General features: G+C 33.2%; 1 protein-coding gene across 5 annotated transcripts in view; it reads left to right on the forward strand.

The window, feature by feature from the left end:
- ZBTB44 (zinc finger and BTB domain containing 44) overlaps positions 1-12062 on the forward strand; it is a 54865-nt gene that overhangs the window by 19163 nt on the left and 23640 nt on the right. The window lies entirely within an intron of this gene.

The raw sequence follows: 12062 nt of genomic DNA on the forward strand, positions 1-12062 counted from the left end.
GGGAAATTTTTTGTTGCTTCAGTATATGCCCTACTAGTCCCTTCTGACACTTGGTATTTGCCTATCTTGAAATCTTGCAGAGTTTCTAAATTGTACAAACTAGCCACTGCTTACTTGTAAGTACCTGTGTTTCTTTCAGGTACTTTGTCTTTAAATCTTCAGAGAGGCATCTAACTTGGGTTTGAAATTATTTGTCTTCAAGCTCCAAGAAACATTCTGAGTCTGCTCTTCTATCCACAGAGTTAATAGTTTCTCCATCTCTACTTTCTCTTTTTTTCAACAAAGACATTAATTTCATGCTAGACTGCCTTCATGGTGTTCACAGATGACACCACAAGACTTAAGTTTTATTGTCAATGACAATTTTTGTTGTCCTTCATATTTTCTAGTAATTTTCATTTACACTTAAATAATGGCTCACTTTTTCCCCAAGAGCATATTTGCCATCTGTCATGGTGAAAATATGAGGAATCACTAATTAAACACTGGGAGAGAAGCACTGTATCACTGCCTGCAGACACAAGAGAACTTAAATTTAAGAGATACTTTTCCGCTTCCCATTACTATTTATACTGCCTGCCTTCTACAGAGTTTATCACACAGTGTCTACTTTGAGAAAATATTTCTTCTAATTTTTTTTTAATGTATATTTCTTTCATAATGATTTATGGAAGTCAAATTTGTTTAATGCAAATTTATATAAAGCAAGAATGTATAATTGTTTTGATTCTCCCTCCTCCCCACTCTCTTTTATTGTAGTGGATAATACAAGATTAGTTTGGTACAATTGAAAAAACATTTGTAGTTGGAGAACTTAGATTGGATTGCTGCTTACTGGGAGTGTGATACTAGGCAAATCACTTAACCTCTCTGGGCCTATTTTATCATCTCTAAAATAAGATTAGATTAGATATTGGAGATCCAGTCCAGCTTTTAAATCTAGATTCTCAATCTAGAGTTGTGTTTTTTGAAAGATTATATGTAGCAGTTTGCATATGATTTGAAGATAGAATAGAATGGAGTTAAAGAGACTTGAAACTTTTGTGATTGTCCAAGTTTTAAGGTTGTTTAGCAACCTGTATTAATGTGGTGACAGAAAAGGATGTGGAAAAGTTTGGGAGAGAGAAAAGGAGAAGGGATCAGTGTAGGAAATCTCTTAACTATAAAAACTCCCACTACTACCACTGAAAGATTAAATGATTTTGCCCATGGTCTTCTGTTCAGTTTGAGTCAGTTTGAGCTTCTGACAATGAAGATTCTATCTTCCTTCTCTTATGTTGTGTTTGTGCATGCTCACATGGCCTACGCTTTTCGAAGGTGTTTGCCTCTGTCACAGAGATGGTCCAGTGCATAGTTTAAATGGGAGGAAAGGGGAATTCCTAATTCCATAGGCTTGTCTGTATTTTCTTATTTGTGAATGACATTGTGTGATTTTCATTAATTCCCAAAAACATCATCACTGAGCCTTCTAAAATGACTCATAATCAGATCAATATAAACAAAGTAGATGAAAGTTTATTGTTCAAAAATAAGAAGTTAGGGGATCGATCTCTCCCCCCTTCCTCCCACACACGTATTTCTCCTATTTGAACTTTGCATTGGATTATCTCTGACCCAGAGTTTTGCTCTACCAACTCAGAATGCTTTTATAATCTAAACAAAGCACTGGGATCTTATATTCTTTGCACATTTTAGTCTATTTGTTACTATAAAGATGATGACTGTTAATGAAAACATTGTTAAAGCCTACCTTTTTTTTTCATGCCTTCATTAAAGTATTTTTGATATTTGTGTAACTTCAGAAAGTTTGGGTTTTTTTTTTTTTTAAGAGAATAAGAAATGAGCTTAACTGTGAAACAGATAATTCAAGCCTTATTTTTCTCATAAATTATGGCTTATATTTGCCTAAGGCTTCACAGCTACTAACTCCCCACAGGGAGTTAGTTAATCACAAGTTAGTGCTTGAATTCAGAGCTTCTGATTCCAAATTAAGTGTTGAAGCTACAAGTGTTAAAAGGACCAAGGTGGGAGTTGGCAGGGGCCTTAATTTGCTAGTGTTTGGCTTTTTAGTTTTAACATGTGATTTGCTATTTTTGTAATAGTATGGTATGTTCTGGCTCCCCTCTTTCCCCCTTCCCCCCAGCCCCAGCAAATAAAAAGGGGGACAAGTTTTATTACCTAGCACTGGAGCGCATGGTACTTGATAGTGAGGGAGGTGGAAAGTTTAGATGAGATACCATATCTACCCTCATAAACCTCTTAAGATATTTAAAAGTATCTTAATACTTAAGATACTTATTAAGCATCTGTTGTATACTGCCACAGGAACAAATTGGAAGGTTTAGAAAAGAAACTTATGACACTTCCTAGTCTAGTATAAAATATACACTTACTAAGTCTCTATGGTATATAGAACATTTAGCATGTGCTAAATGCTGAAAAATAGGCAGTTTTAAATGAGCCACGATTGTTCCTAAAAATCTGATAGTTTAAAAGCAGAATCTTTTCTTGATATATAGACAAACCTCTTTGGTGTTATATGTGTATTTATTTTAGATGTGTTTTCTAAATACAACTGGATTTCTGGGTTTTGTTTTCTTATCTATTCTTTCAAAAAATTTGAGGGGATTGTTTAAGGTGCTTATAGTTATTGATTATGATTATTAGAACTGTAATAACTACATTCATTTCTTTGGTATTGCTGTTATATCTTATTTTCCTTTAAAAGACAATGGCAACAGCAGCAACTTAAATTTATTTAGTGCTAACTATGTGCCATGCACTTTGCTAAACTCTTTACAATTATTCCCATTTGATTCTTAGAATAATCCTGCAAGGTCTAGGTATTGTGTCCTCACTTTATTTATATATGAGGAAACTGAAGCAGAATTGTGACTTAACCAGAGCCACACAGCTACAAAATGTTAAAAGTCAAATTGAAATTCAGGTCTACTTACCTCAAGCCTGATGATTTATCCAGATGTCCACAAAAGCTCTTCCCAGAAAGCTTTACCTTGTAACAATATATATTAAATGGAAGGTAGAAAACCTAGTTCAACCATATCGATCATAAAAGCAGTATATAAAATATTCTTTTATCTCCCCTTGATTCTCTACTTACACAGAAAATAGAAGGAAGAATAAAACATAGGTAGGCATTATAATTACAAAGCATTTGGGGGAGGTGGCAGTTCTTTCCATTGTCATTGTGCATATTATTTTTCCCTTTTTGCATACTCTGCATTAGTTCATAAAAGTCTTTCTGTGTAAGGCAGCTAGGTGGCGCAGTGAATAGAGTACCAGCCTTGGAAGTCAGGAGGATCTGAGTTCAAATTTGGCCTCAGACACTTAACACTTCCTAGATGTGTGACCCTGGGCAAGTCACTTAACCCCAATTGCCTTACCCCCAAAAAAAATCTGAGTTGGAATTTTTCTTGTTCCTTGTTACTTACGACATATTTTTTTTCAAGATTTATTTATTTTTCTTTTCCAATTTTTTTTATTTTTATAATTATAACATTTTTTTGACAGTACATATACATAGGTAATTTTTTTTTACATTATCCCTTGTCCTCCCTTCAACGACATAATCATTTTTAAAAACATTCATGTGCCACAGATAGATATTTTTAGCTATTCATCAATTAATAGCTAATTACTGTTTCTCCTTGTTTGCAACCACAAGAAAATACTGCTATGACTATAACTGGCAATTTGATGTCTTCAGTGCATGTATATCTAACTCTGTCTTTCTACTTTTTAAGGAGAATATCAAGTATCTGTAGATTGAAGAGACTCTAGACTCTATCCTTTTTTGTTGTGGCAATAGTTAAAACTTCTCTTAAGAAACACAAATAATCAAAGATGTCTTTATTTTTGCTCATTTCACATTTTTGGAGAGAGCAACTTGTGTAATAGACAGGTTTTAAACTGTTATAAATCATATTTAGTGTCTTTTTAGCATTCCGATTCCATATTAATTTTGACCTTTGCTTCAGATCTAAGGTATCATGATCCACCTACTATGTGAACAGGAATTCTTCTGTAATATATGTGACAAATTGTCATTCAACCTTCATTCAAGGGGAACTAATTCCAGAAAAGCCCATTTATTCCATGCATTAGTAGTTAGTTTGAAAACACAGAAAACTTATTACTTATTTTGCTATTGTCAGAATTGTCAGACAAGTTTCATTTTTTGTAATACATGGTGTTCATCGTGTTGGGTCTTTTTGTGTCCTTGAAGAAAATATATAGTCATGATACCTTTGAATAGTTTCATTTATTGTTCTCAAATCATGTTTTTTGGCTTAATTTTCAACAATTTTTTGAAAGAATAGATAAGAAAACAAAACCCAGAAATCCAGTTGTATTTAGAAATTAATAATAAATCAATTTTAATTAATTAAATTAAAATTCTCCCTCTCTCTCCTCCTTATTTTTACCCTTGCATTGAAGTCACCAAATTATAATGTACTTTTAACTTCTTAAAATTTCTCTACTTCATAATCTGCAGCTGATGTTGGAATATATAAGTATCCTCATAGTGATCTCTTTATTTACAGACATTACAACCACTATAAAATGAAATGACCAATTTTTACCTGGAAAAGTTTCTTGTTGCTTGGGTTATATTATGAAACTCTGCTGGTTCCTTTATTTGCAAGACCTGTGAGCTGACCTTCCATTCAGCTACAGCTGATTTATGTTTGCTTGTTTCATTAAGGGCGCAAAGCTCTATGGATATGATTCAATTTCACCTATAATTTTTGTTTTTTAAACCAAGAAAAAACACACACACAGGAATGTTTGTAAAAGGTACAAAAATTGTTTTATTTTTAGTTCTTTATTGATGCTAAGCTGAGTATATCTGTATCAAGCAGATTGATCCATAGCATACTCAGTAAACATAGGCGCAGTGGTCCTTAGCTGACTTAGTGGAAGCCTTTCCATCTTGGAATATAAGTAAAGCCATGAAAGTATAATTTTTATGGGTATTGTAAGCTTTTTGATAATGGGAAATGCTACAACTGTACACTATTATCTTACAAAATTTTATTATGTCATGCAGATGAGGAAACTTGAGACTTAGAGGTAAACAGACATTCTCAGGTTTTCACAACTTGTATCTAGAGGCACATTCCAATTCTGGTCTGTCCTCATTGCCAGTTCTAGCATGCTTTCCTCATTTGCTATGCTTCTTTTGCTAGTAATGGTTTTGGTAACAGTGAAGTTTAATGGCACTGAGTAATTGGAAGGGTCCAAGACTATAGCAAAAAACATCAGAACTAAAAGCTAGCAGGATATCCAAGAGGTGGACATCTGAATAGGCATTGTTTAAAAAAAAACAAGAGTCAAAGGGTGGCCAAATTGCATTCATATACCCCCAACTGATGAGCATCCCCTCAATTTCCACTTCCTTGCCCCACTACAGAAAGGGCTGCTGCAAACATTTTTGCACGTGTGGGTCTTTTCCCCTCTTTTATGCTCTCATTGAGATATAGACCCTGTGGAGACACTGTTGGATCAAAATATGCAAAGTTTGATACCCTTTGGGCATAGTTCGAAATTACTCTTCAGAATGGTTGGATCCATTCACAGCTCCACCAACAATGTATTAGTGTCCCAGTTTTTCACGGTCCCTCCAACATCTTTTCCTGTCATCTTAACCAATCTGAATTATGAAATGGTACCTCAATTGTCTTAATTTGCATTTCCCTAATCAATGGTGACTTAGAACATTTTTTCATAAGACTAGAAATGCTTAAATTTCATCATCTGAAATATCCTTTGACCATGAAATGAAGTTTATATATAAGATTTGAAGGGTCTGAAGCAATAGATCTTTAAAGCATTTAATTTAATATATTTTTAGATAATTTTTTATTAAACAGTTTGAAAAATTGTGGGAATATCACTTCATGTATATCAAAATCATTAAATTTTTTAAAAATATATTGCTATTTTTTATTATCACAGTTATGTAGATAATACTACTACTAAGATTTGGCTTTTAAAAATTAAGTTTTATAGTTATTTTGACTAATTTGCATCATTTTGTTGCAGGACTTGCTTGGTTTTTCATCATTTTGACAATTTAGAATGATATTTACTATAACAAGTCATAACTTTTTTCATAGCAATCTGTTTCTTTGTAGTTATATATATATCTAAGAGGGAGTTGTCAATTGTAGTTTACTAATTTGAACAGATTGCATTTGAAGGCTTGAAATATTGAAATTGGAAAAAAAGAAAATTAGCAGATTTTGGAAATTGAATTTTTTCTTCATTATCCTCAAATCTAGTTTTTGAAAATGCCAATTTGGGGATTCATAAGGTTTAGTCATAGCCTTGAACTCCCAAATTCATCAGATTTTGACCGTATCACATGGGGGCATTATAGTATAGTGAAAAGAACAATTAAGTATACGTAAATAGGATTCCCATCTAAGATTTACAATAACTAACTTAGGTAAATCACTTATTAGTCTTTAAAATAATAGTTGGACTTAGTCTCTACCAGGTAAATAGTTTACTTTGTGCTTCTGTTTTTCTAATTAATGCTAAGGAGATACTTCCCCATGCAACAACATACAAACTAACAAGTAAAAGATACCTTTGTCATGACTGTTAATAATGTATAGAATGGTGGAATATCAGAGAGCAGCAGGCCTTCATAAGTCATTAACATAATTCAGACCCTGATTGGAATTTCATAGTTTTTTTTGAAAAGTCAATAAGTCTCTTGAATATCTTCACACCTACAATACTCAAGGTACTTTTATATTTTTATGATGCTTTAAAATTGAAAAAGCCCTTTCTTATTTTTCTTTTTTTTAATCACTTGATATTTCTGTAAGTAGTGAGGAAAAGTACTATTGTCCCTATTCTACACAGGAGGAAACCCAAATTTCAGGAGATTTAAGTCCAAAGAAAAGTCATTCTCCAGACTCTGGGGGGTAGGTCTATCATAGGATAGGCCATGTTGGTATAATCAGCATATTCTCAGGGATGTAATATCCATTTACTTTAGTCCCTAATTTTTAAGAATAAAGGATCATAGATGATCAATTCTGATGGATGTGGCCATTTTCAACAATGAGACGACCCAAATCAGTTCCAATAGAGCAGTAATGAATTGAACCAGCTACACCCAGTAAAAGAACTCTGGGAGATGACTATGAACCGCTACAAAGAATTTCCAATCCCCCTATTTTTGTCTGCCTGCATTTGTATTTCCTTCACAGGCTAATTGTACACTATTTCAAAGTCCGATTCTTTTTGTACAGCAAAACAACTGTTTGGACATGTATACATATATTGTATTTAATTTATAGTTTAACATATTTAACATGTATTGGTCAACCTGCCATCTGGGTGGGGGTTGGGGGGAAGGAGGGGGAAAATTAGAATAAAAGGTTTGACAGTTGTCAATGTTGTAAAATTACCCATGCATATATCTGGTAAATAAAAACTATTAAAAAAAAAATAAAAGAATAAAGGATCATAGATTTCAAGCTAGCAGTGACTTTAAAAATCATCCCTCTACATTTTATAGATGAAACATTTGAGATCACTGCTAGAGGGGAAGTACCTTAATGAAGGCAGAATCAAGATTTGGATCCTGTCCCATCTAGTGTTCCTGTCTTCTGCATCACAATGCTTCTCTTCTCCAGGAGTAAATATAAAAGAGAAAGGTGATGTCGACTCTTCCCAAAGTGAGGGTGCTAGTAAAAGGTGCTTAACCTGGACCTCACTTTCTCTTATCCTCAGCATAATATTCAGAATATCAAACTCCTCTGTCCCCCCCTTAAATGCTCTAATTAAATGCCCCATACTTTTAATATACTGTATACTATACTATAGTAAAGCCACTTAGGGCAATAAATTGTGCAAACCTGACCTATGATCTTATATCTCTAATACCCATTGCTCATCTACTCCTCTCCTTTTCCTCTCTTCTCTCTTTCACTTTCATATAGGTTTTAAAGTGATAAAATTAAAACTTGCACTCAGGTCTTCTGGGTTAAATTTAAATTCTTGTGCTTTGTATATATGATACTTGCATTACAGAACAAAGTTTCAATGATTTTGACAGGTTGAAAGTTGTCATTCTAGAACAAATATCCTTAGTATCATGGTGCTTATTAAACTTGATTATTAACATATTTCACAAAATAGGAAAGCAGTTACACATTAGTATCTGTACACATTTGGCAATCAAAACCAGATTGACACTTGGAAAACAGCACTCTAAAATTTAAGCATTAATATTGTTTATTACCAATCGTATGTTTAAGGGTTTTGATCAGTAATATTGTATTGGTCCTTCATGTGGTATATTTTCCACATTTTACAAATACGGCAACTGAGACTTGAAGAATTTTAAGTGACTCCCTCAATGACATAGTTTACAAATGGTCCAAGTCTGGACTTGAAACCAGTTTTTGTTTTGTTTTATTTTAATTTTGTCCAAACCCCAGTTTTTTGTTTTTGTTTTTGTTTTTTAAACTATTCTACACTTCGAAGTAAACAGTCACAAGTGCTGGATAGCTGAATCTCATGGCTCAGTTGTTAATTATTTCACTTCAGAGATCCCTCAGAAGGACTCTTTACACAAGTTAATATGTAAGAGACCTGGACTAGATCTGATTCTCAGAATAGCTTCAAGTCATGTTAGATCTATCTCAGTTCAGATCTGGGGTTAAGTCCCAGAACTAACTATACTTTATACTTGAGCGTATTTGGAAAACTAAAGTGTAAATTTATAATTTGCCAGAATAAAGAATCTAGTCTCTATTCTTGTCCATTCTCATAGTGTCTATCCTGCTTGAGACCAAGGCCCATCCAAAGGACCTCCAGAAATCTAGCCCGGACATTACATTTCCCAGTACCCCAACATGAACCATCTCCATTTAAGCTTATTTCTCACTGTTCACAAAATTTGAAATGTTCATTCTCACTAATCTTTCTTCTTGTGTCCTTTACCTGGACTGTATTTATTTCTTTCGCTTTCAAAATCTTTCATAAGGCTTGCTATCACAAGTCTTAATTAGACCAAAAGGATATCACTCTCTTGAAACTACTTATGGTGTTGATTTTTATATACTTTATGGCTTTTGATCATGGCCTCTTATATTTTCTAATCACTTCATGACTGTAATGCTTCCTGGTGATAACAAATTCCTGAGGGTACCATGTTTTATAATATTTCTTAAAAGCCTAGTACTAATGTACTTAGTCCGTAATAAATGTTTAACTAATACTAGTTGAACTGGATTTAGTTTTGATTTTAATTTTTAAAATCTGTTTTTACTGGCCACATCTTAAATAGAAGTGTTCATTTAAAAGGGATTCATAGCCAATGCATTTTTGAGGTAGTATTTTTTCTTTGATTTGAATTGCAGTTTAGTTTTAATTCAGTTATAGAATTTTATACCTGTAAGCAAGATTTGTCTTTAAATCTTATAATTTTAATTTAGCTGTGATATTACTAATATGAGTACGAATTGTTGTGACAAGATTTGAGAGATGGGAATTTGTACATGTGATTTCCTTGAAATATAGAATATTTTTCTTAAAAATAATTATTAGATCATAAAAGGGGATAAAGGACCTACATGTGTGAAAGAATTTCTAGCAGCTCTTTTTGTGATGGCAATGAATTGGAAAATATATGAATGCCCATCAGTTGGGGAATGGCTGAATAAGTTAAGGTATATGAATGTAATCTGTTATTCTATACAAATAATAATCAAGCTGATTTCTGAAAAGCCTAGAAAGAATTATAGGAACTGATGCTGAGTGAAGTTAACAGAACTGGGAAAACATTGATACATAGAAATAGCAAGATTGTATAATCAATTATGATATTCTTCGTTCTTCTCAGCAATCCAAGGCAATTTCAATAAACTTTGGATGGAAAATGCCATCTGCATCCAAAGAAAGAACTATGGTGACTGAATATGGATGAAAGTATACTATTTTCACCTTGTTTTCTTTTGTTTGTTTGTATACATAACCTATATCAGATTGCTTGCTAGTATGGGAAAGAGGGGAAGGAAAGAGGAAAGAAAATTGGAGCTCACAATCTTTAAAAAAAAAAAAAATGAAAGTTAAAAACCATCTTTACATGTACTTGGGAAAATTAATATACTATTAAAATAAAAATTTTAAAAAATTTAATGCAGATGGGTACCTTCTCTACAATTTAAAGTCTTAGTAAGTTATCTAAGTCGCTTTAAGAGGTTAAGTTGCCTGGGGTCACAGAACCTGTATGTGTCACGTCAGAAGGGAGACTTGAATACAAGATCTTCCCAACTTTATGGCCAACTAACTTTCCTGTGCCAGAAGATTGACTCAGTACAATTTACATTTCATCTCCTCAGAGATTTCAAGTTTGCATTCTGACACCCTTATTCTTCCATACCCAATTAATAGCAAAAAAGGTATAAAAGACAAATGAGAAGAACATAATCGTGAATTAGGGACTGGACCCTAATTTTCACTGATGTTCAGATCTCCCACTGAGGAGTTTCTCTGCCAATAAAGAATAACACCTTCTCTGTAGATTTATAAATTTAGTGCCTACAGAATAGCTACTATGTGTCAGAGGTAGAGCTTGATCAAATGCGCGAGGCCAACTCTTTATTCACTGTGCCAAGATAGCTCCAAAACAAGACCTTTCCTTTATTAACAAGTCCTTTGATTGCTTTTTCATCTTTGTGCATCTACATATATCATCTTTATTGATCTTGAAAGATTTAGGCAAAAAAGACTTTAACTTTCTCTGTGGTCAAGATTTCATTGAGACAAATATGCTTAAAAGGATTATATATATTCAACCTATATCAAATTGCTTATTTTCTTGGTGGGGTAGTTAAGGAGAGGAGGGAGAAAAAAATTGGAACACAAAATATTACAAAATATGACAAAACTAAAATATAATTAATAAATTATTAAAAATAATAAATTGTACATGCATACTCAAAAAAAATTTCTTCATTGAGTGGAATTGTTACTTTATAGTTAATTCTTATGACATAATTGACACAGTACAAGGTGTTTGGATTTTTTAAATGTTTAAATCTTTCTCTTTAAAATTATGAAAATTGCTAAATTTGGCTAATTAATTTTAATATTTTAATATACAAAACAGCTAGGTGGTACAATGGATAGAACACTGGGGTTAGAATCAGGAAGACATCTTCAGGCACTTATTGCAGTATGACTGTGGGCATGTTGCTTAACCCTCTTTGCCTCAGTTTTCCTCATTTGTAAAAGGAGATGGAGAAGGAAATGAAAAAATACTCCATCATCTTTGCCAAAAAAATCCCAAATGGGGTCTCTAAGAGTCAGGCATGATAGAACAAGGCCAAGCCTGTCTCAAGCTTATCTAGAGGTTCACATTCAGAATTGGACTGAAACGAGTTACTCATAGCCCATCTTAACACTTAACAAAAGGAAATTTACTTAGCTGGAGTATAGAAAAGAATTCAGCAAATATACAGTATTGATTCATTGGGTGCAAATTTTCTTCCCCTATATTTGTCATTGTAGTATGCAGGTATCAAGAGAAGAGCTTCTGACTTCTCATATATTGGCTTTTGTTGACCACTAGAAAACTACACCAAAGGCATAGTTCTCTGGGCCATTCAAGTCTCAAGGATAGTTTCAGTGCATGTCTTACATAGAACTTACATAGCTTAGGTGGAGTAGACTTTTCACAAAATATAGTGTAGCTATATGGCAGGGACTTTAGTAGGTATCATTCCAATGTTAATTTTATAAAACTACAAACATTACTTATAAGATTTTGGAACTTTGAAATTCTCTGACCACAAACTTCTCTTCTTTTACAGTTTTATAAGCCCTTCTCCCTCTTTTTCTTCCTCACACACTTGTTCCTTTGCCACGTTCCAATAACCTATTCTTTTATCCTCTTAGTTTATATTCATAAAAGGAATTTTCTGACATACGAGTTCCCTTATACCAATAATCTCTGTACTTTAAATGACCTACTCTGGCTTCACTCCCTTCTGTTCCCTGGCTTGACCTTCTGG

Source organism: Sminthopsis crassicaudata, chromosome 3 (genome assembly GCF_048593235.1).
Source record: "Sminthopsis crassicaudata isolate SCR6 chromosome 3, ASM4859323v1, whole genome shotgun sequence".
Classification (NCBI taxonomy): domain Eukaryota; kingdom Metazoa; phylum Chordata; class Mammalia; order Dasyuromorphia; family Dasyuridae; genus Sminthopsis; species Sminthopsis crassicaudata.